At 37.7% G+C, this 24,994-nt stretch overlaps 1 long non-coding RNA gene across 1 annotated transcript in view; it reads right to left on the reverse strand.

The window, feature by feature from the left end:
• Positions 1-230: 230 nt before the first annotated feature.
• Positions 231-24,994, reverse strand: part of LOC129030354 (uncharacterized) — a 38,665-nt gene continuing 13,901 nt past the window's right edge. Inside the window, exon 4 of the long non-coding RNA XR_008500624.1 lies at positions 231-421. This is a non-coding gene — a long non-coding RNA (uncharacterized LOC129030354). The remainder of the gene's footprint in view (positions 422-24,994) is intronic.

The raw sequence follows: 24,994 nt of genomic DNA on the forward strand, positions 1-24,994 counted from the left end.
TATATTTATGTACATATGAATATATATGTACAAAATATACAGGCATAAATATATACTCAAACACATACAAAACCTATACATATATTTCTGGAGTGAAAATATCTTTGAATTGATGTTCCTTTAGTTTATTCTGGTAAGCATGTAATATGTCATCTCAATATTACATTTGTAGAGCGAGGACTTCTTTGGAATAACTCTGAACCTTAAAACATGAGGACTTTCCTCAGCCATATATTTCAACACCAATTGTATTTTATTGGTAGATCAGCTTATTGTATAAACTAGTTACTTCCTGACTCTCAGAGAAATGGCTGATTTGTGTCGTTCATCCCTGTAGTCCTCATGACAGATATTGTTTATTCTCTTTCCAAGTAATGTCAGCTTCATTTTTTATTCTTCTTGAAGATAAGAGAAGACTCTCCTAAACAATGAGGAAATTGACAAAGTAATTGTTAGCACGTATATTTCAGAAAAGATCTGCTTGCCATTTTTGGCCTGTTTCATTCAAAAAATTTGGAACTTAGAAATTCACTGGATATTTAACAAAGACAGTTTTTATTCATTTGTTTGCTTATTTGTATGCTTATTTATTTGTATTCACTGAACAAGCTCAGAAACCGTAACATTTAATTTTACATGTATATGTAGATGTATATATATATATACATATACACACACATATATATGCATATATATGTGTATATGAGTGTGTTCATGTATATATACATACACATATAAACTTAAATGTCTTATATATATACACACACATACATATGTATCTTACTTTATATATATATATAACTTTATGTATTATATATACACACACATTTTTTTCTGGAAGATATAAGAAATTTAAAAATTAAACAATCATGTTTAATATAAATTGGTACACAATAGATATTTGATAAAAAGTGAATAAATGAATGAATGATTCAAGTTAAGAATTCACTTTCAGAATCAATTTTCCATTTCTTAATTTTGGTTTTCTTACCAAAAGAAGGCACCTTTCTTTACTGCTGCTAATAAAATCTGGAGGGATTACAGGCATGAGCCACCACACTCAGACTTGAATTAGGCTGGTGGTGGTCAAAGAATGGCAAAGAAACTTTCCTTGACCACAGGAATATCACATGGCCCTAGATTTCCAAGGGCACAGGAAATGTCAAGCCCACCATCCATGTAGTCATATTGGGTGAATCTAGGCCAGTTCCTCTAGTGAAAAAGAGTATCATAAATGCCTAGTTCACATTTTGTCTCTGAGAAGGGGGCAAAGAGTTGAGGCAGTAGTGGAACTTGATTCTCAAAAATTCAGATCTAGTAGGGAAAAATCTGACTAATAGACAAGAGCACAATAGAGAAAATATATAATTGTTTTAATGGGTGGCCTTCTACCAACCCTAACTTCAACAATTATTCAGACATTACGAATCTTACTAAGACATTAAAAAATAGATCTACATTAGGCAATAATTTTCATGGTGGAGTTATAAATGAGAGACTTGAGATTCATGGTTTCTAAAATCCTGAATCATCCCTCCAAAATCTTGAGGTCAAGTACTAACCCACACCTACGGTACCTACAAGGCACCTGCACCAAGTACATAGCACACATTATCTCATTTAACCTCAAAACAACTCTATAAAATACTCCTTCTAATATCCTTATTTTATCAATGAGGTAAGAGAGGCAAAGAAAGACTCAGACTTTGGCCACCTGTAAATGGTTAATCTGGGATTTGAACCTAGACCTCTGCTGTATAGTCCAAGCTCTTTAGCCACTGAGCCTTTTTTTCCCTTTTTTTTTTTTTTTAACTAAAACAAATTTGAGAACTTTTAAGCAAGATGAACAAAGAGGCAGATAAGGGAACTTTCACTTGCGTACAAGTTTTATTTTTCCTTTTTCTTTATTTTTGTTCTCACATTCAGCTGAAACTCTGAAGTCTCTCCCACCCACTCTCCCATTCAAAACCTTAATACAAGTGCAACAAAACCATTTCATTACAACAACCTATAGACCATGTAGGTCAATCTTCTTACAGGCTAGCTCTACACGTGCACACAATAATGTACTATGAAAGAGGAGATCAGCTTCCCTGGGGCAGCTGCATGGATGCTGCACGCCAGGGCCTGGAGGTCACCAGCAAGGTTGTCCCTGAAAAGTACAGATGACTGATGACCCAAATGCACAAGGGACCTTGGAATGCTCTTTTATCTTAAGTCCCCCAGTGCTCCCCAGTCTTCCATTTCTTCCATACCTTGTTTTTCATTCTTCATGCCTACGGATTTACTCTTCTTCCTGGCTTTGATTAGCCTATCCCACAACCAACCTCCACTCTGCTTTCCTGTCCTCCCTAAGAGCCAAAAGCACACTGACATGAGGGAAGCACTCCATCATCATGATGGGAAGTGTCAGGTGCACAAGATAAATGCAAATTTCATGGCACCGCTGCCTCATTCAGCCAAGTTTTATGAGACTGAGAAAACTTGGAACCTTATGCTGTGGGGCCATTTGGTTGGCAGGGAGCAGAACAGACTTTATCCAGCACTGTCTGTTGGCAGCTCTGGTGCTAGATTTATACAGTGAGTTGGAGATGGCTTTGGCGAATGAGGCTGCTGCTTAGCCAGCTGGGGGCCTCTCAAGTGAGGGAAGAGTAATGGCGTGAATCCTGGGAGAGAGCGTTCCACCTAAGCACTCCCACTGGCATCTTCAGCTTCCTACTTCAGACTGGAGAGCTGGTCCCAATGAGACTAGCCTCACACATGGAGCAGTCTCCAAATTTCAAGCCACTCTTCTCTGGTGCACACCATACTAATAAAACACGGTTCCAGCAAAGCTGGAGCAAGAAAAAATTTCTCTGGTGAGAAACTAGGTCTGTTTTGTTATTTGTTTTTGAGTTTGTATTTTTGTATTATAAAGGACGTTAATCTATCTGCTTCCAAATCTATTATCCAGAGGAGGCATACACCTGGAAGAAGAAATTTCATACAGACTGTGGCAGAATGGCAAACAAAAAAACCAGCTAGGATTCTGGGGCCAGACTGCCCAGAGTTTGAATACAGCCTTCTTCCCTTACCAGCTCTGTGTGACTTCAGACATATTTTTAATCCTCTTTGCCTCTCAGTTCTCTCTGTTTAAAGTAAGCATAATAACAGCACTTATCTCATGATGTAGTTGTACAGATTGAATGAGTTAATAAGAAGCAAAAATGTAAAGCACTTAGAACAAGACATAGCCAATGGTGACTTAATACTCATTGAACTTTGGCTACTATTACTTCGGCAAATGCACTATCCCACTTCTCGCATGGTTTGGTTTTCCACCTTCTAGGAGTCAATCTGAAGAGCTGTGACCACAATGAAGAATTTCAAAGGGGATCTTCAGTACTGCCTGGATATTTTAAATGGACAACCAGATAGCACAGGAAGCAGCCCAGCTCCAGATTCTAGGCTTGCAGGTGGTGATGCTGGAAAGGGGAAAAGAAACGTGAGTATCTCTGTAATCTTTGTTTGAGAATTGCAGGAATGTGACATGTCCTCTCCACAGGGAGAAAAGACCTATGATGGAAGGTTAAGTATGTAATTATCTTTTCTAATACTCTGATATACCACAGTATATAGGAACATATGAGACCAAGACCAATTCTTTAAAAGTGGAGTGAAATTCTTTGTGGAGAGCAGTTCAGATCTTGAAGAACTTGGCAATAATTCGCAAACAAGGAAACTGACATCTAAAATGAACATGTTCCTCACCTGCCAGACAAAAGCAGAGTCAAGATTAGAACCCCAATTCTAAGCTCTTATTTCAATGTTCTTGTATTGTAGCTCTCTAGGGAGCCCAGCCTTCCAGCAGGGTAGCTCCTTTTGAAATGATGTTCTTTTCCTCACCAAAATCCTCTCTTCCCTAGGTACTGTCTCTTGACAGTGGCTAAACTGTCCAGGCATTTAGAGTCATAGGTTAGTAATCATCCAGTACATCAGCACATGTATTTAGAGAAGATGGTCTTCAAGGTCTTGGTATAAAGGGGTTATGAATTAGAGCATCAATTTTGGGAGGCGATTACAATTCACACAGTTGTTCCTCTTATCAATGGGGTGAGGCAGATTTGTTCCAGAACTCCTGCAGATGTTCAAGTCCCTTATATAAAATGGCATACTATCTGCATGCAACCTATACCCATCCTCTAATAATTTAAAGCATCTCTAGATTACTTACAATACCTAGTACAAAGTAAATACTATGTAAATAGTTGTTATACTGTACTTATAATTTGTGTATTTTTATTCTTATATTATTACTTATTATTATAATTTTTTAGTATTTTCTATTCCAGGTTGGTTGAATCTGCAGAGGAGGGACCCACAGATATGGAACACCCACTGTTTACCAGACACTCAGCTAGATATTTGGGATGCTACAGAAGAGTATCAAGAATCATCCCTGCCCTCAAGCAGCTTTTAACCATTGAGCAGACACCAGGGAAGGGCCAGAGGAGCAGAGTGGGTGGAAAAGGATGTTGTGAGACTCTGACAGAAGTAGGAGTAGGAGGGATATGGGAGGAATTGGACTTGTTTGGCCTTTTAGGGTTTTCAGCATAAATCTTTGGAATTACTGCATCAATAATTTATGTGTACTTACTTAAGGTAAACTCTATTCTGATTTTTTTCCCTAGATTTTTTGGAAAGCATGTTCAGAAAGCCTCTTATCTTCCCTAGCACAAAGATTGTTTTAACTCTAGCTTAAATAACAATAGTAAAAGTGATCAGGGTAGCTATCATTTGTTGAAAACTTACTGTGTGCTTGACCCACTGATAAGAACTGTGAGTTAACAGATGATTCATTCATGGCCCAAAGGAGCCCTGTCTTTCCTGAGTTTTCAAGTTCTATACAGAAAGGTCTCCTGTTTAGCCTTGCTAAACTTCGCGCTGAGGAGGGGGCCTACCTCAGGAGTCCCAAATGAGTGATACAAAGCACAATTCATAAACATGTCCGACAACTTCCTGAGGAAAGAGCTTTCCAGAACCCACACACCAACTCAAATAGTTAAGAAGAAAATGAGAAAAAGGTTTTAATTTAAATCAATTATACTTTTAAATTATTTTCTTCACACAATTTATTAGAAGAAGAAGAAAACCTCCTAAAGTTCTGAAGAAATATTAACATAACATGCCTGTAACTCATGCTGTGTTTAATGAGAGGTGCTGTTTTTCCTGCCATGGGGCCATAGCCCAATGAGTGATGGCTCTGAAAAGGGTCACATACATATTCATCAAATTCGACATGCACATGTAAACTGGTTTTAATAGGCCATGACAGCAGAAGTTGTGTCAGGCAAATAGCTGCATATGTGCGCCTTTCCTCCACTGGCACATTTAGCCATTAACACTCTGGTATCCATGGATGAAATATTAGCTTGTTAACTTCAGGCCGTCAGTTGTTGTTGATTCTCAGTAGCAACTGAGGGAAGAGATCCCCTCTGCTACTTTATTAAGGGAGAAGCTTGAACTTCAAGATGCTCATTTTACTTTCATGGTGTCATTAATACCATTTTGTTCCTTGAACTTGGAGTCCAGAATATACATGAAAATTGTTCTGACAAAAATTGATATTATACCCAGTTCAAACCCACAGATGGCATGGGACAAAAACTGATATTATATCCAGTTCAAACCCACAGATGGCATGGGTTTTAAAACTTTTTCTTAATACATTTCAATGCAAGATCCATTTTCTTCAACTGTCAACCATTTTGAAGGTCATCAAAGCATGCATGGTTGTTGGTTAAGTGGACATTAGCAGCAAATATGCATCCTTCTAAGACTCTCTCCTTCGTTTTTTGATGAATACATTGTCAAGTTCAGAAGTGAACTAAATTATCACAGTGCAACCGAAGCTACACTCGATTCACTTAAAAAAAGAGGACCCTCAAGTAATAAAGTGAGACGTCTATGCTTTCTAGAAGCTACCATAAAAGAACAAGACCCAAAGCCCATTATTTCAAGACACTCAGGCCCTGAGTTAACATTGATAGATTATCTTTTTGCAACCATCTGGAGGCCCCTGGCTACCTCAACCATCAACTGTTGGATACCTATATTTAGTTAAACAGAAGAATCTTTCATGGACCATTTACATTTAGCCTGTTCTGTCAGTCAAGTTTCTTCCTAGATTGAATTGGTGTTTTGTTCTACTTTCTGTTAAACAAACAGCTGTACATTTGAATCACCAAGGTATTGGGTCTAACCAAAGTGACCTTTACATAACATGTTGAGGAAGAGTTTCATAGCTTGGAAACAAATCTGTCATTCATAGTCAGTCACATTTTATTATTGCTCTCTTCTTCCTCATCCCCATCCTTTCCTGCTTCTTTTCCAAATCAGCGATGAATCTTTGCCAAAAAAAAAAAAAAAAAAAAAAAAATTCTGCCCTTTATTTACCAATAAGTGTTCCAGATCTTCACATGCTTAAAATAGGATCAACTTTAGTTGCCAAGATAGTAAACAACACAATACAATAATTTATCCACTAATAAAATTACACTATATGGTGAGAAAATACATTTAAAAAGTAATTAGTTGAATAAATTAACTGAATATTTGTCTCTTTGTCATGAAGCATATGTAGGACCCCTGTTTTTTTTTTTAGCTTCCCCATATTTAGTTGTGAATGAAGAGTACATTGGATCCAACCCTATGGGTATTATATAGGGAACAATTTTCTAAAAAATACCTACAAACACTCCAATATCAGATATTGTACTTTTCAAGTTAGAGGTGTCAGACCTATTCTGGCTTTTTCAATGGAATATATTTGTCTTCATTCTCAGACTTGGTGTCTTGGGACAAGATAATTTAAGGGAGATTGCGATTAACTTAGGCCAGCTTTCCCTTGTAATATATGAGTAGGCTCAATACAATGTATTCTAATGCTGCGTTACAATACAGTGATTTTTATGCCCCACCTTCCATACATTTAAGAGTTGTGAGTGACTTTACGTGTTTTGAGCTACTCTCAATTGAGAAGATTATCACCATGTCAATAAGTGACATAATGTGTGTTCTATATTTTCCCAGTTCTGGCTTAGGCTCATTAGACCACCACTGCCAAAGAACACAGGGCACAATTTGCTTGATTTCTGCTCTTTTAGAAAAAAAGGCCCTCCATTTCTAAATGATCTAATTACATTTCAGTGCAATTAGGAAACTCATCCCTAGAAAGCAAAGTTGCTTTCTGTGACTGGCGAGCAGAGGCAGAAAATGAAAGGCTGGCTCTTCCTTGGCACTGCTGCCCATCACTAAGAGGTAGGAATGACTGGTGCACTTGGCTGATTCAGGAAAATGCCATCTGGTATAGATTCCCTTTCAATTCATTGAGAGGAATTCAGGATCATGGGCAATAATTGAAAGCTGTTGTCTTGGGGTGATATTTTATTTAGCTCCTTTCTTTCCACTTAGTTTCTGGAAACCAGGCTGTCTGCGCTAACACACATCTACTTATTCTACCTGTATTCACAATCCTGACAAATCCCTCTTAAGCTAAGAGTGCACACCCATAAATAATGTGCAGTTTGCATTTATTCTTCTCCAAAGTGCTGTAAACATCAAGGCCTACTTATCGGAGGTATATGCGTGGTAACAGAGGGTCATTGAGAACTAGGGCCAAATGAATTGAAGTAAGCAGAATGAATGGCATTGTTGGTCATGACTGAACGCTGTGTCTGAATTGAGTCCACTCAAAGTAGATCACATATGACTTTAATCCACTGCTCTGCCCAGCTTTCTCAGAAGATAAATCTGTCTCCAGTTGTTATTTACATATTATCATTTTACTGTATGTCACTGTCATAGTTTCAGACTTGAGTAAATCCACATTTAAATAGCGATTTGTCTTCTTTTGATAGTAAATATTCTTGTAAGTGGTGGTTAGGATTAAAGGGAATTTGTCGACAGTAGGTAAAAGGGGCTATTTAGGATTAAATGAAATTATACACTCAGCCAAGAGAGCCTTCATTGGGAAGCCCAGTCCAGCAGGTGCCAGTTGTCCCACAAATTCCCCCTTTGAAGGTACAGTGATAATTGCCTGAAAGGAGAAAAAGAAAAGGAGGGGTGCAGGAAATGCATATACAAATGTTCTCAGCTCTCCAGACTCCCTGGGAGGGGGCAAATCGTGCCCCAAATAGCCCTGGAGACGCCACCACTTAAAGGTTAGCAAAGAGTTCTTTTGAGGTGACATTTAAACCTTTAATAGCTCCCAGCCAGCTTGAGCAGGAATAATTTTCTCTCTCTGAAAGCTGGAAGCCAGCACTGCTCAGTTACCTGTCTACAGAGGATGTCAGGGTGTGGAGGAAACCCAAGTGGGGCAATTTGGGAGGAGGGGGCGGAGCCCGCCGGTGTCTGTGGGCCTTGCCCTCCGCCCTAATTGCACCAAAGGCCGAAAAAAGCTTCAGGTTGCACGTTAGGCCCTTGCTGAGATTAGCAATTATAATATCAGTTTCCCCCAAACAGGGCTTACAGAATGGCTGGGGGAGCAGAGGTGACTTAAAGTTTAGTAAGTCTCAGGGAAAGTTTACTGTCTCCTACTGTTTTCTGGCCCACAAATTTGGCCTTTCTACTACCCAGCACTGGCCACAAACAGTAGGAATCCTTTTCAATCACTATTAGCAACACTTCATTTCTGTCATATTTGACCCTTGGCAAACTACACCTCAGTGAAGAACATTCTTTCCAGAAAGGAACCAGACATCATTCAGCTAGAGACGATTTACTGTGGGACATGGAGCTTATTTGCTTTTGTTGAGCCCCTGGAGCTACTCAGTCTGTTAAAATGGATTGTCCTTTTGCACAGCCCTGCCGGTGGGAGGGTCATTCCTGAGAGGCAGAGAGAGGGGTGGAGGCCAGCCCTGGTCTTTATCAACTTGTCATCTGGTCCCATTGCCCTGAGCCAGGATCTTTGGAGTGCACTGCCTGCCCAAGTAACCTATTCTGCAGCTTGTCTTGAAAGCAAGGCATATGTTAGGTAGTCAAGAACATCCCCTTTCTCCTCCATGTCAGGGCCATAGTGGTGTCTCCTCCAGTTTTTGCTTATATTTAATTTGCTTGGATATGAAGAAAGAAAATAAAAGCTAACCAAAACACAAAATCTTGAAAATGACTTCAATCAACAGAAAGGCACATTTCCCCAGCTTTTCCTTATATACTACATGAGACAGCATTTGGATTTTTAGTCTACTTTTTTTCCTCTCCCATCCATTGTCTACCATGGGAATTTCTAAGCAGTGCTAAGAGGACACTGACTCAACAGTCTCCTCTCCCATCTGGGTATCTTTCATTGTTATTAAAGAAAGTGGGTAAAGGGGAGTTACTATTTAATGGTACAGAGTTTCTGTTGGGGATGATGAAAAGTGTTGGGTGTTGATAGCGGTGATGATTCTAGCACATTGTGATTGTACTTAATGCCACTGAATTGTACACCTATGAATGGCTAAAAGGATAAATATTATGTACATTCACAATATAATATTAATGTAATGTTAATATTAATAATTAATATTAACTCAGCCCCTATATGGCTGAGATGTCTGACTGGTGCTTTCTTTCCTAGCATCTTCTCCTAGGAAGCAGGTGGTCTGCACAGTGACTCGTATAGTAAGGAAGGTTAAGGCAGGAACAAAGAACCAACCTGGGCTTGCTTCAGATGGAACTAGAAACAGAGATGGGACAGCCAGAATTAGAATGCACGTCACTGGGCAGAAACATGGACAACCCACTAAAACATGACCTTCCTGGGCATGGAACACTCAGATGGCTTACAGGCTGCAAATTAGGAAGAAGATGGGCCTAAGTAAAAATGATGGGAACTGTCTTCTCACAATAACCCACAGACATTTAAAGAGGCGAGAGATATGGATTTCCAGAAAACCACACATATTTGGGGGAAAATAGGGGTCATTCTCCAGAGGCTTTGATCCGTTAGTTGGCATTTCACAAAAGGTGGCCAGACCATGTTGATTCGACAACAGAGGTGCAAGCTGGGACCAATTAATTTACTCTGCTTCATATGGGAAAGGCAGCAAGGCCTGATATGTCCATTGCTAGTCTTAACAAAAAGTATGTGTACAATGTTAACACAGTTTATACAATTTATGAAATCAACAAGTGATTTGATCTTTTGTAAGCACCAACACCCCTTGAATAAGCTTTTTTGAATTGCCCTGGTCAATCCTTGTGACTTGTGTTTTAAGTACTCTTTTTAAGTTCAGAACAGTGTAAAATTTAAAATCCAAGCCGTATTTTTCTTTTCTTTATAAGAATTTAAGCATTGGGCTGATTTTAGGCCTGAAGTTTTCAGTGATGCTAGAGTCAATCATGAATGACTAACCTAGACCTTCCAGGAGGATTGCTAATTGGTTGCGACTCATTACCTGGAGCTATAACAATGGCTAAAAAGAAGTAGCCCCATCTGAGGAGAGCCTTCTATGGTCACTTCAGCCTGGAATTCATTCCCTTTCTCTCAACACTTAACAGTGTTTTGATTATTTATTGGCAAATAATCTGCTAAACTCAGGGGAATCTCTGAGGTAGCCCATGGAACATACTGCACACAGAGAATCTGGATTTCCCAAGGCATCAGTGTGCTTTGGGGCCATACCTAGAAGCCATGCACCTCAAATTCTGTGGTTTATAAAGTTCAATAAATTGTCTCTACCTATCTGAGATAGAGGAATGGACTAAATGTGAGGTAGACTTACAAGGGACAGGACTGCATAAGTAGCAGATTTATTTTATTCAGAAAGGGCGGCCCCTCATATATATTAGAAAAATTAAATCACTCATTTCTCATATTCCAAATACTACCGCAAATGAAAGCCGGCCTGGGCCTCTCCCTGCCCCAGTCTTCACCGAGACCCTAATGTGATAGATATGATGCACAAAGGGGTGGTAAATGGACCCCCCCTCTCCTGTGCTTATAAAGACTGATAAAAAGAATGATCTCAGAAACTGTTTCAGAACTCTTTGACCACTCAACCAGATGCAGCAGATAAAAGAGATTATAGAGGAAAGAGGATTTTTTTTCAAGAAGAATGCGGAGGATCTTTTTTGAGAGAGAGTTTCCAGTGTTGTCATTTCATCTTCCCTTCCTGTGGATGAGTGGAAGGGGGTGTTCGTACTCACATAAACCAAGTGAGCAGAGTTTCAGGAAACTACTTAGCACTTGAGCTGGGTCCCTGACTAATGCCTCACTCTTGGGATGGTGAATTTGGGTCTGCCTGTAGCCTCAGGCATCCGAGGGCCCTTTGTGATCGCAGGAATGCCAGCACCTTTCATGTGATCTGGAGAAGGCTGGCTGCCTGCATTGGTGGTGAAAGGTAGTGGCGGAGAAACTGGCCTGCACTTTCTGAGTTGGCAAGACAAGAGATGCAAGCATGTCTCCCATGAATCATGTGAGGGACGTGTGGAAGAGAAGACCAGTATGGCATTGCATTGGGTTCTGTCCAATATGATCTCCTGGAGCAATGACACACTCAGCACCCACAAGGTACAGGTGTCTCACAAGGGGCCAATAAAGTCCTTTGGGAGGCAGACTAGGTATTAAAAGTAGAATTGCTACTTTAAGAAACATGTGACAGTATAAATGTCTAATTTAATTATTAATAAACTTATGGATCAGTCTACTTTTACTATGTTTGATTCAATTTCAAATAATTTCTGTTTTTCCTGATGTGACAATTATATAATTCCATTAAAGTGTTGCAAAATAGAACTAACCTGAAATACAGCAGTTTAGCAATTTTCTTCTCAAGAAGTTTCAGTGACTACCTGGAATACAGTTTCATCCACCAGACTTAAGAGAACTTCAGGAGAAAAAGCTCTAGCGAGGAATCTCTCAATATGATAAATAGGTGCCCACAAGGAAAGAATGAGTTTAACAGTACTCCAGATCCAGAGAGCATGGTACTTCTCAGCAAAGTGGCTTTTTCTGTCCCCTTACCTCTCCCCACTCTCTGTCACTCCTACCTTCAACCCTGGGGTAGGAGAAAAGCCACAGGTGGAGGGTGGGGGAAGCTGTCTGTGTAAGCTCAGACAGAGTACAATAGAAAGACAAATTCTTCCCACATACTCACTGTTGCAGGGTCTCAGCCTTAAGCAGGTACAAGCTAGAGTTGAGAGGCAACTTAAAGGTAAGTCAGGCTTTGGAGTTCTGATGTGATTGGGTCTTTTAATTATTTTGTGACTTGGTTCTGTGACTTAATGAATTGAAGTGACCCAACAACTCTTTATTATTAGACAGTGACCAGAATTGTTGCAAGTAGCCTGAGTTTTCATTCAGAACAGAAAAAGTGAAATAAAGTTGAACGGAAACTGCCACTCCATCTCAACTTACCAGTTATTCTACCAACAGTAGTACCATTAACAAAGATATCTGTATTAATGAGGATGTTAGGGCCTAAGACAGCAAGTCAGGGTCTGACAGAAGAAAGAAAAGAAGACACAAGAATAAAAATGAAAGCACTGACCAAGCTACAAATGGCTTATAAGAAAATGTATAAAGTCGTTCAGGAGGCAGACTTGGTGTTAAAATTAGAATTGCTACTTTAAGAAACATATGAAGGTATAAATGTATAATTTAATTATTAATACATTTATGGATCAGTCTACTTTTACTATGTTTGAGTCATTTTCAAATAATTTCTGTTTTTCCTGATGTGACAATTATATAATTCCATTAAAGTGTTGCAAAATAGAAGTAACTTGAAATACAGCAGTTTAGCAATTTTATTAGTGCCAGTCGGGTACTATTCAATAGTCAACCTGCCAGATCCAAGTGACAATAAGCATGTAAAGATGATGTCTTACATGTGTATCCAGTCATCCTAACTCTATTATATGCTCTGTAAGACAAAGAACCATGTTTCATCCTTTGGCACTTAATAAATATTTGTCAAATGAATGATTAAGTAAATGAATGAATAAAATATGCAGCCAATTATGCATATCATTTTGATTCCCATTCTTTAACAAATACAATTCTACTTGTACCTAAATTACCAAATAATTGCCTTATTTTACTACCTGGCTAGTAGAACACTAGCTATAGAAATACTCTTACTTGAAATTGAATTATTTGCCAATTGTCAATTTTGTTATATTACTCCATCTGTATTAGTTAATGCCATTGAAATAAATGCAAGTCACAGAGCCAGATGAAATGAAAAGTGGGTAAATTGAGTAGCAATATACCTTACCTAATTATTACACTAAAAGTAAAAAAAAAGTACTGTAAAAACTGTTTTTATGGCTTTAAAGACTATAGCTAAATATTTTTTACTTTGTAATTTACATTTGTCACCTATAACAGAGGTGAAGGAAATGTAGGAAAATAATTCATTTTTCAAGTGACAAAGTCATCTTCCTAGTCCCAGGAAACAAATAGGAGGTCAGTTTTCCTATTCCGTGGACTAACTTGCCTCCCAGTGGGCATGGGAACCAGGGAACCAGTTGCCTCCTATCCAAACAAACCATGTATCAGAAGACTTAGTGAATAAGTTAGATTTTCAGAGAGGAATAATGTTGAGATGCTATTTTGCTTTCCCTAGTTGGATCTTCCCTACATGGATAAGCCAGCATCTCTCATTTTCCAGAACAGGCCTTTCCAGGAACAAAATATTAAAGGGTGAAAACCTGCCAAATATAATTGGTAAGAATCATTTTAGTCTCAGATATCTGTTTTTTTTTCTCTAATCTTTCTCAGTTGTAGCAATATGATTTTGTCAAAAACAACATTGGTCAGATACTCTAAGAATACTTTTGGGTCCCCATTAGTGACACTTTCTTTCCACCAAGCTTGACCACAGCAAACTGCAACCGTACTCTCAACATTCCTTTGAGAAAGCAACCCAACATTCAACTACCACAGATTTATGGTATGAAAAATGGCATTTCTAAGGACCTTTGAAAAATGTTAAAAATGAACATGGCTTTACTGTTATTTTCCACAGCAGGAATCTAAGTTTATAACTACTACTTCTAATCAATTTGGGAACTGCTCATAGAGCTAGAGAAAAAATAAGTTCACTTGCTGCACTCTTCAGTTATCATTATATATTACAACTGGCTTTCCACATCACATTGAATAGTTGCCACTGTAAATGTGTAATTTTCCACATGCTTTTGTTTTAAATTTTCAAAGGATCCTATTACCATCCTATGCCTAGGAGCTAACACATTTGTGTCCAGGGTGGAAAGCTGTTTATCTTCTTCAAAGCAATTTTTGTTGCTACGTTGTGTAAGTGTAGATGGTTTTTTGATTGGTTATTGAAAGCCAAGAAATATGTTTTAAAGCAATTTGTTTCTTAGATCATTTTGTCCGCCTCATCACAGTGATATGTCTATGAATGCTTTATTTGCAATACTAAGAAAGATAATTTATATTCTACTAGTAACTTCATCCATTGCAACCCTTTATTGCCAAAGTGGGTCAAACATTTGGCACTTGAAATGTTTAGCACTTAAAATTCCAGATAGACTAGTGATAACATGACTTAAACACAGACAGTCTTTTGAAAAAAAATTGAAAGAAAAAAACTTTAAAGTTTCAGCAACACTTCATAGACATGAAATTGATCCCCAACCCAAACAACTCTATGCTCCACTATCATAGAGTAAATTTCAGAGCTATTTAGGTAGAACATAAAGTTCAGAGAGTCATGTGACCAAAAACTCCAAGAGCAAGTAAATGCATGAGAGGTCAAAGGGCATGGAGCTGAAAGAAACATCTGGATTCCATCTTTTCAACTTTTAATGGAAACACTGATCACTTGGTGCACATCTGGGGGTTTTGACAAGAAGAAAAGGTGGGTTTTTATGTAGGGGCTTGCTGTAGTTTATCATCCTTCCCTTGTGTTGCATATTAATCTATCCTGTTAGTTATAATGCTGGTTATAATATTTGGGATATCTTAGAACATTACTGAAATTATGTTGTTTGATTATTTCTTCCACAGAGTAAGATTTTGCTTTTTTCAGTTTCTTTACTTCAGGTTTTTCTCTAACAGGAACATCCCAGAAAAAAAGTTAGGGAACTCACTCGTCTGTGAAGACTGTACTTTCCCTGGGGAAGCTGTTCTTATCCCTCAGCAGGAAGAATCATTTCTTTTTTTTTTTTTTTTTGAGACAGAGTTTCGCTCTGTTGCCCAGGCTAGAGTGCAGTGGCAGTGATCTCGGCTCACTGCAAGCTCCACTTCCCGGGTTCATGCCATTCTCCTGCCTCAGCCTCCCCAGTAGCTGGGACTACAGGCGCCCACCACCATGCCCAGCTAATTTTTTGTATTTTTAGTAGAGACGGGGTTTCACCATGTTAGCCAGGATGGTCTCGATCTCCTGACCTCGTGATCCACCCTCCTCGGCCTCCCAAAGTGCTGGGATTACAGGCGTGAGCCACCGCGCCCGGCCAGGAAGAACCATTTCAGAAAACCCAGGGAAGTGGCCTGTAGCGTCCAGCCAAGCTAGCTCACTGCCTACACCCCAGATTAACTCTCTAGGACATCTACATATAAAAAAAAAAGTCTCAGAAAAATCTCAAAGAGCCTTTAAAGCAAGTGACCTGGCTTTTACCACATTGTTCCTGGGTGAAAAATGTGTCTCAAGCACAAATAAAAATAACACAGATCCCTTTGCTGGAGAGTTGCAGGGTTTTACTCCCTGTCTATTACTAACTGGGATACCATGAGCAAGTCACTTAAATTCTTTAGACCCTAGCTTTCTTATTTGTAACATGATGGTCCTGGACTACTTGTTTCAGACTAGCTTGTTTTCAGCAGTGATATTTTATATGCATTGATCATTGTCCTGGATCTGGCACTAAAAATAGCTTTTAAAATTTCTGAGTGTTTAAGGATGTATTTTTCAATTTCTGCAGCACTATCCCATGCCTTATTTCCCTTGATCTTGTGGGCAGATGTGGCAACTATTATTCTCCCCATTTTGAAAGGAGACCACCAAGGCTTACAGAGAGATGAGGTACCTCATTAGCACCCATCTACTGGCCACAGAAAGGTGATACATTTCCTTCCAGCACAGCACTCTTTCCAGGATGCAGGGTGACTTTCATTTCCTGTGATTAACTTTATGAAAATGAAATTCCTCATCAGCAAGATCCATGCCACAGAAAAGCTTATCAACTGATGGATGTTAACCAAGGAAGTGCTCCCAGAATTCTGAGCAAAGGCAATGGGGCAACTGCTATTTTTTGAGAAGGAAATAGACAAATACACAAGAGAAATAATCAAGCTGTAATAGGACACCTTTTTAAACTGGAAAAGAGCCTAGTTTTCAGATGTAAAAAAAGGCTCACCATTAATCAGTCAAATTTAATAAAACTATGAGCATCTGAACATAATGTGCCTTTTTAAAAATTTTTTTTTTAAGTAAAGAAAGATCTTATACTTACAGGTATTAAAATAAGGGACTGTAAAACATAGGGATTAAGAATTCAGAGTTTGGGATCAGAAATGTAGCTTTGCCATTTACTCACTGTGAAACCATCAAGTTTAAAAAGGCACTAATTGGTATTCTTAATAAGACTTGTGAGGATGTTGCTTTTATATCTCAAGAGCAGGCAATCATGCAAAAGGAAAATTTTACTACCTGGAATGTTTCATTGGAGATGAAAATTATGATTCATAAATTTAAAACACATAGGATTGTGTCATCAACACATTAAATACTACTGAAAGCTGAGTAAGAGAATTAGAAGGTAAGAGGGGGAACTCTTCCCAAAATCAGAGAAAACATGAGTATATTTACATGATGAAATAAAAGATACGTGACTGAGGGCAGATATAAGAACTCCCTAAGGATTCTACAAGTGGTGAAATAGTAAATGGAGGAAAAGCAATAGACAATGAATTAATAGACAACTTTCTTGATTTAGAAAAAAAATAAAAAAATTATTTCAACAAGATGCATCAAATATTAGGTAAAATTAATGAAAAGTAATCCCCCAGTTAGCAATCGCTGAGTAAAACTGTTGATTTTTGAAGATAAAACATCCCATTACCGTTCTGTTATCTTCAAAGAAAAGATTATATAGATGATAGATAGATAGATAATGCTCACCCATATATGTGTATATAAATATATGAACTGTAATAAACATGTAAATATCACACACATATGTATGTAAAATTTTCATCAGATTTTCCCTTTGAAATACTAAATGCCCAAGGATAATTGAATTACTTCTATTTACAGGAAAGACTATAACCTAGAAATTCTAAATCCAGACAATCATTTATGTGTGTGCAATACTAACAGAAACATGTAGGAAAACAGATATTCCAACCATATGTCCACATGTAAAAACATTACTTAGTGATTGGCTTAAACTCACTGGTGAAAGTATAAAGTATCTGGAAAGGAAAATGTGAAAAAAAAACGGTAGTAAGTATTTAAGATAAATAACATTTAAATAAATGTTATTATGGTTATAAGCCAATACAAATGTCAAAATAATTCTTTATAAAGAATACACATCATATAAAAAATGAACAACCATTTATATCTAAGATTATTTAAAAAGAAAACTTGTAAGTTAGGCAGGAAATTAAAGAATATAAAAGCAATTTATTTTTAGATATCTCAAAAGAAAGCTGAATATCTACCTTTCGTTTTTGACAGGTGAAAACATGGAGCTAAGTCAGACTTTAAATATGTAGAATTTAAATTACTATATGTAAATCATTAATAGCATAAAAAGAATATATAGATTTCAAATCTCTAGAGAAAACTTAAGGGACAAACAAGCAATAGTAAAAGACATTTAAAAAATAGAAGAAGAGAGGATAATAAAATAGCACACAATGAAATAGTGGATGATATTACTTCTACTCTTTTACGCAACTACCATGACTACTACTATTATTGCCATTATCATATAATGGCTAATACTTAGTGAGTATCATGTGTGAAGGTCTTACCTAAACTCTTTGAACTGCTTATAGATATTGAGAAACTTCCCCAAGGTCGCATAGCAAGTAAGTATTAGAATCAGGATCCAAGATATAGTGTAACCTCAGAGCCTAGTTCTCAATGCAGTAAACATGCCCAAAACAAATGATAATAAAAGTTTTAAAGTACGTGATGGGTTAAAATATGCAACCGAATGCAAACTAAAAGAATACAGAGGTGGAAACACCAATGTAAAATAAAGTTGCATTTGAGAAAAAACATATTAAATGGCACACAATTTTATATTGATAGAACATATAATCTTTTAAAAATTAAATATTTTTGACACATTACAAGTGAAATTTCAATGACGGTATTAATATACGTACATAAATAACAGAAATCTAAATTCAACCAGAGAAAATCAAAAGTGACACTGAAATTTTAATATACTTTTCTCATTTTTTCACAAAACATGTACTCGGAATAAAATAATAAACTGACTTGAATGATCTCATCACTATTTTTATACCTTTGAATCTTTTAGTAATCAAGTGCCAATGGTACATATGCAAAAAAAAAATCACATTCTAGTCACAAAGAAAATCTCAAGAAGTTCTTCAAAGTAATAATTATTTATGCTTTGTTTTTTAATACCATGCAATAAAACTAGAAATTAATTGCAAATCACAATTTCAGGCACATTATGATTCTCATAAGCAGAAGAAAAGCTAAAGCATCTCATGGTTTGAAAGATTTCATGACTCATTTACCTTCAGGACATCTTTGATAAGAGTCGAAGAACTTCAGAAAATTCTGGCAACTGAGCTTGACTACAGAAAGCCCCGGAGATTTCTAAAAATACATATTCCTGGGCCTCAGCATAAATTTACTGAATCAGAATTGCTTTGTGTAAAGCCCAAGAAGCTCTACTTTTGCCAAGCTCCCAGCAGATTCTTCTGCAGCCCATTAGCACCAGCCATTGCACCAGGTATTTATTTGAGAATTACCAGTCCAGGTAACTTCTAAAGAACCAAATGGTAAATCTCAGAGGCACAGTGGCACAAAGAACTGGAGGGACTCAATAGATTGGAAATGCTCCAGGCTTTTCATTGCAGTGTTTAAATACATGGCAACTATCCTAACAAATTCCTCAATGCAGAAAGAACTAAGTTACTGCAGCCTTTCAGTCGTCAAGTCTCCTCGGGAAGGAAAAGGCTCAGTTCAACCCAAGCTGAAGTCTTCCCTGAGGGAAGCTGAAGGATTGGCTTAAGATGAGGCTGGTTTAAATTCAGATTCACAAATCAAGGGAAATGTAATGGTATGAACCCAAGGTAACTAAAACAGAGAGAGTGTGCATGAGACACTTGTGAGCTGACGTATATCCGTTTTGCCCAGCACTAAAACTATCCTTATGGTAACTTGACTGATAAATTGATGTCACTCTATAGTGTTTTCAAGGTCAAGCCGCAAATCTGGGCTGTGTGGCTAAAGTGCCAGAGTGCTAAAAAATCAGCATTTTTATTCTAGAAAGAAAATAAAGCAGGGGAAAAGTGGTGTGGCAATGGTGTTTTACATGAAAATTAAAATTCAGTAATTATCAAAGTATTTAATCTGGTAAAAATTAAAGACTGCCCATTTGAAACAATAAAAAGAAGTAGTGCATACAATTATAAAGATGAGAGTTCCCAAATTTGGAATATTACTTTTAAACTTTAAGATGTAACTCTACTGAATGAAAAAAACCAATATGCTCTCTTCCCCCAAATCAAATAAATCAATATAAGGAGCCTACAAAAGAAAGTTCTTTCCTGTTCAATTTTAGGTAACTTCATTGATATAAGTTAAATATAAATAAAAAGTTCTATAAGCACTGACATGACAGAAGGCTAACAGAGTTTGGAGTTTCCCATAATGTGTGATTGTATGCCATCTCTTGAGAATCCACAAATGTGTGAAGAAAAACCTCTTCCCTCAAGAAATGTCATTCATTATACCAGGTAGATATGATTCCCGTTTTTCTCATGCACAGGGATATTTGTCAGCTTTACCTTAGGCATAGGCACCACTGGTAACACCTGTTATGCCCAGCGTGAAGGGTAGCCTAAACCATCTTGCCAGGAGAGCTAGGTACAGATGGTGGCATTAGAGCAGGAACTTGGGAAACCAGAGCTCAGCATGAAGACATTGCTTTTCCACCCTGGGGAGGTGGTCTGGGGAAACCAGATTTCAACAATACTTGGCTTCTCCCTATTACTAGAATATACTTGTTCTTACATGCCACTGTCACCCTTCTACTCACGGTGCCCTCCCTCATCTCCTTTCTTGACCCACTACTACTCGTCCTTCCATTTTCTGTTCCAGTGTCCTTTCTCTGAGCTGTCTTCACTGCTTCCCTGGGCAGTCAGTACCCCACTCCTCTTAGCAGCATGGCACTTGGTATAGCATCTCCCATCACTCTGTGACTATTTAGGGTCTGTTCCCACTGCTAGACGGCGAACGACTGCATTGAATTCATTTGTATGTATTCCTAATCCCCAGTCAGGGCCACTGATTCCCCAGAGGAGAGTTTAGCAAGCTTCTTGGATAATGTGAGGAGGAGTGAATTGCTACATGGATGCTACTAACCAGGGACTCTGGGATAAGGTAGGCAGTGACTATAATAAGAAATGTATGTAGGAGAAAGAGAAGACAAAATATCCAGGGTGAGAGTTGGGCTGCTCATGTTGTTAGAATTCTGTAAGATTTTTTAAAACTGAAAATTCCTATGGGAAGATTTTATTTTTAAAGTACCTTGGCAGAGCCTACTATTAGAGTTTGTAGGTGCTTTAGTAATAACTGGTAGGAATTCTGGAAAAAGATTTCAGATATCTTCTAAAGAGAAATTCAGCAAACATTTATTGGACACACTTTGAGTGAACTTTAATACAAGGAAGATGTGATGAGAGGTGTCTTAAAATGAAAGAAGAAAGAAAAATTGAATGAGTTCTTTGACCTAGGAGAACTTCAAACAGACCAATGATTACTTGTTACTCATCCATCCATTTATCAAATATTTACTGAGGACCCACTATCTATCTGCCAGGTACTGTTCTAAGAGTGTGGGTAGCCCCCATCCCAGCATCCTTTTGATGTCAGGTACACTGGTAGGGGGTGATTGGTTTAAGTGTCTCGTTCTGAGACACATGTATCTAGGGAATACTTTAACCAACTTCCTTTCGCATTTTGTAGTGAAATTAAATAATCAAGTCATTTTTTTTTTTGAGATCACAGTTTGTAGAAGAGTTAGAACTAATATCTGTGCCTCCAGGTAGCAGTGTTTATTTTTTTCCGGTTGCGTCTTTTAGCTGACTCCATTTTTTTAATGATTCCATACAGCAGTCACCCATGGCTGCAGCAGAAACTGCAGACAAAAACCACAAGGAAAGAAAGCAAAGAAGGAAGAAGTAAAATTAGATGTAGAGTTGCAGTGCCTCTCTTCTAAATGCTGCATAAATGTGCATTTAGCTCAGTTTATTTTTACATACTTCATCAGAAAATGGCAAATGCAACGTCTCATTCCTCATGGTAGCTTCAGGCAAAGAGAAGGCATAAGGAGAGAAAGATGCACAATAAACAAACAAGCAACAAGCCCTTTCTACACAATGCAGATTTCAAAACTTTCACCCTGGTTCTCAGCTACAACAGTCTCAAAGATTTGCAGCAAGCTCTAGGTGATTACTAATGGTTTTTCCTGAATTCCAAATGTGAGTTGGGATAAATTTATCTCCACTTAACTAAGAAAATATAGTTTTGTTCTCAAACCTAAAAGTATATTTTTTGCACTATATGCCTTAGAAAGTCCCTTGTGATAGAGAGTCTTTGTTTCCACCCCACTGAGTTGGTTTAATCACTTACTGATTTTATTAGACTATAAGAAATATTTTCTCGTCACTTAACAAAACTGAAGCATATGTGAAGAGAAGATGGATACACCTCGACTGATTTCAGCTACCAGGCATCCCTCACAAATTTTCATTCTAGATTATTCCTTTGAACAGTCAAGACTTATAAGTGTTATTTGACGGCTTCTCTTGATGTCTCAAAGGCATGTCAAACTCAAAATGTGAAAGGCTAATCACATGGTTCATACTTCCATTTAAAAGATCCCAGAAGAATGCTTCCAGTTCAGTGAGTGAGCTACCAGCCTTCCATGTTTAGAAAACCAGGGGGCATTCTTAGTATCTCCACTAGTTCAACTCTCTTACTCAGTTCACCACTGATCCTACTGATTTTACCTCCCAGCTATCTCTTGCATCTATCCACTTCTGTATCCACTGTGATTGCCACCGTAACGCCTACTGGGGTCTCATAATCGTGAGACCAAGCCATTTATGTCCAAGCCACTCTTCCTACTGCGGTAAAACAATCTTCTCAAAGTGAAAATTGGATCATATTGTTCCTCTATTTAAATATTTTAATGACTACATTTTGTTTTTAATAGTAAAGAGGTACTCTCAGGGAGGTCTTGAAGATGACAGTCAGAACCATAACATGACCTTGGTCTGGATCCCTCCTGCCACAGTGCCTTTACACATGCTGGCTCCTCAGTCTGGAAAGCTAGCTCTTATACCCTCAATTCTTGTTGCCCTGTTAAATCCTTCCTCTCTTTATACTTCTTAATTATCCCTTATTTAGGAGGAGTCTTCCTTGACTTCTATGGACTGAATAAAATATCCCTATAATAGACCAAACATTTAGAATACTTCTCCTTCACAGATATTTCTCCTTCACAGTTTTTACTACAATAGTAATAATGTAGTATTTTTGGTCTTATTTGAGTAATGTTTCTTCTTTGCTATTCTCTAAGAGAAAGGCTCATATAAGTTTTTGACAGATTTTATATCACTAGGATCTAACTTCTTTTCTGACATAAAAGAGGCTTTCAATAAATATTGGTTTAATGGATGAATAAGTAAGTAAACAACATACCCAAAGTATGAGTAGTCAATAGGCACTATCAGTGAAGTCATTCAAAATGAGGCTAATTTTTCATGTTATGATCTGTGCAGATAGAAAGATACACATTGCAGGAGTAGTTGCCTACAAAGTCAGAACATGTGGCTTCACACTAGCATTTCTTCTTGGTCACTTAGTGGCCTTGTGCAGGGGCCTGTAAGTGCCTGATATTAGTTTCTCATCCATAAAGCCAGGGAACAATCCATTCACTGGGGTAATATGAGAATTACATGACATATGTTGAAAAAGACTTTATGATCTGGAAACCCCAGTCAATCTCGCTTAAGAAGCCAGAGGACTGCAGAGGCCTGTAGGAAACTGCAGAGAAGTGGGTGAATACAGCCCTGATTCCTTCTTACAAAGGGCCAGTGAACTGTTCTCTAGAGTTTTATTGGAACACCGCCACTCGGTTTGATTTCTTTCTTGTCTATGGCTGCTTTCATTCTACAACTGAGTTGAGTTGTTGTGACAAAGACCATATGGTCCACAAAACCTAAAATATTTACTATCTGGCCCTTTGCAGAATATATTTGGCAACTCCTTGCTCTAGAGTATTGTTATTGTGACTGATATTGTTTGGATTTGTGTCCTTGCCCAAATCTCATGTCGAATTATAATCCCCAGTGTTGGAGAAGGGGCCTGGTGAGAGGTGATTTGATCATGAGGGCAGATTTCCCCATTGCTGTTCTCATGATAGTGAGTTCTCATGAGACCCGGTTAGTTTCTGTATGCCTCACTTTGCAGAGGGAAAAAAAGTACATACATCATAGATATATTGTGAGGATAAAATTAAATCATATGTGCGAAATATTTAGTCCAGTTTCTGGCCCATAGTAAGCATTTCTTAACCATTACTATTACTATTATCCTTGTAGCTGTAAAAATTATAAAATATGTCATTTTAAATAAAATTAATGTAAGTGTTCCTTTTAAAATAAATAAATTACTTAGGTGCTGAGCTCTGAAATATCTCAAAGAAGTAGCATATCTTTTAAAAATCCCCAGCTACTTTTAAATAAGAAAATCAGAAGCAACCCAGTATGTGCCAATATAAGGTACAACAAATATATGAAAGGAGCACAAATGATTTCAGAAAAAAAACCTCTACAATAACAATTTTACATTAAAGGACTTTTTTTAAATCATGATTCCCTTCGCTTTTACAGCTATGAAGCTTGGACACAAATTTGTCTCCAACTTAATAGAAAATTTCTATGAACAAATTTGTCCTCTAGCCTTACAATTCATTTCTTTGCTCTAATTATCTATAAAGCTTCATAGATTGGATTTATTGTATGCTACATTTTCTTATAATATACCTCAAATCCTCTTTGGGTTGAGGCAGCAGATGAGTAAATTAGTTCATGTTGTTCTACAAATGCATGTGAGTGATTGAACCTGATAATATCACTTTCTTTACCCATCAAAAGTCTACCCAATGGATGGTAGTGATGGTAGTACAACATTTTGAGGCTATTTATTGTCACTGATTATACACTTAAAAATAGTTAAACTGGTAAATTTTATATTGCGTATATTTTACCACTATAAAAATGTCTACTCAGACTTCTGGCTTAATTAAATAATACTTTTGCTATAAAAACCCACCCAGATCCCCTAAGTCTGAATTAATCAGCCTTTCCTGTATATGTTGGGCCCTTGTTTGTTCTTCTGTTATAGATAGAGCTCCTCACATTGCAGTTATATCCTCTGATGTTTTAATCCTCTTCTGGGCTATATGTTCCTTGAGGGCAGGTACTCATCAGTCACCTCTGTATCTCTCTCACACTGCTGAGCACACACCAACTGCTTTGTAAATATTTGCTGAAGATGGGCAGAGAGGAATGGAAGAGGGTGGCAGGGGCTTTCAACATCTGCCCCAGTGTCATGGAGGTGCAGCAGAAACAAAAAGGTAAGGTGATTTCCATTAGACAGTCCTGTCCTCAGAAGATGCTCCAAACAACTGCCCCCCATTCAGTTTTGCTCTCATCTGAAAATTGACATATGTGGTCAACAAGTAAGTACATTCAAAGCTCTTCGATAACAATCCATGC

This window comes from Pongo pygmaeus, chromosome 12, assembly GCF_028885625.2.
Source record: "Pongo pygmaeus isolate AG05252 chromosome 12, NHGRI_mPonPyg2-v2.0_pri, whole genome shotgun sequence".
In the NCBI taxonomy this organism is placed as follows: domain Eukaryota; kingdom Metazoa; phylum Chordata; class Mammalia; order Primates; family Hominidae; genus Pongo; species Pongo pygmaeus.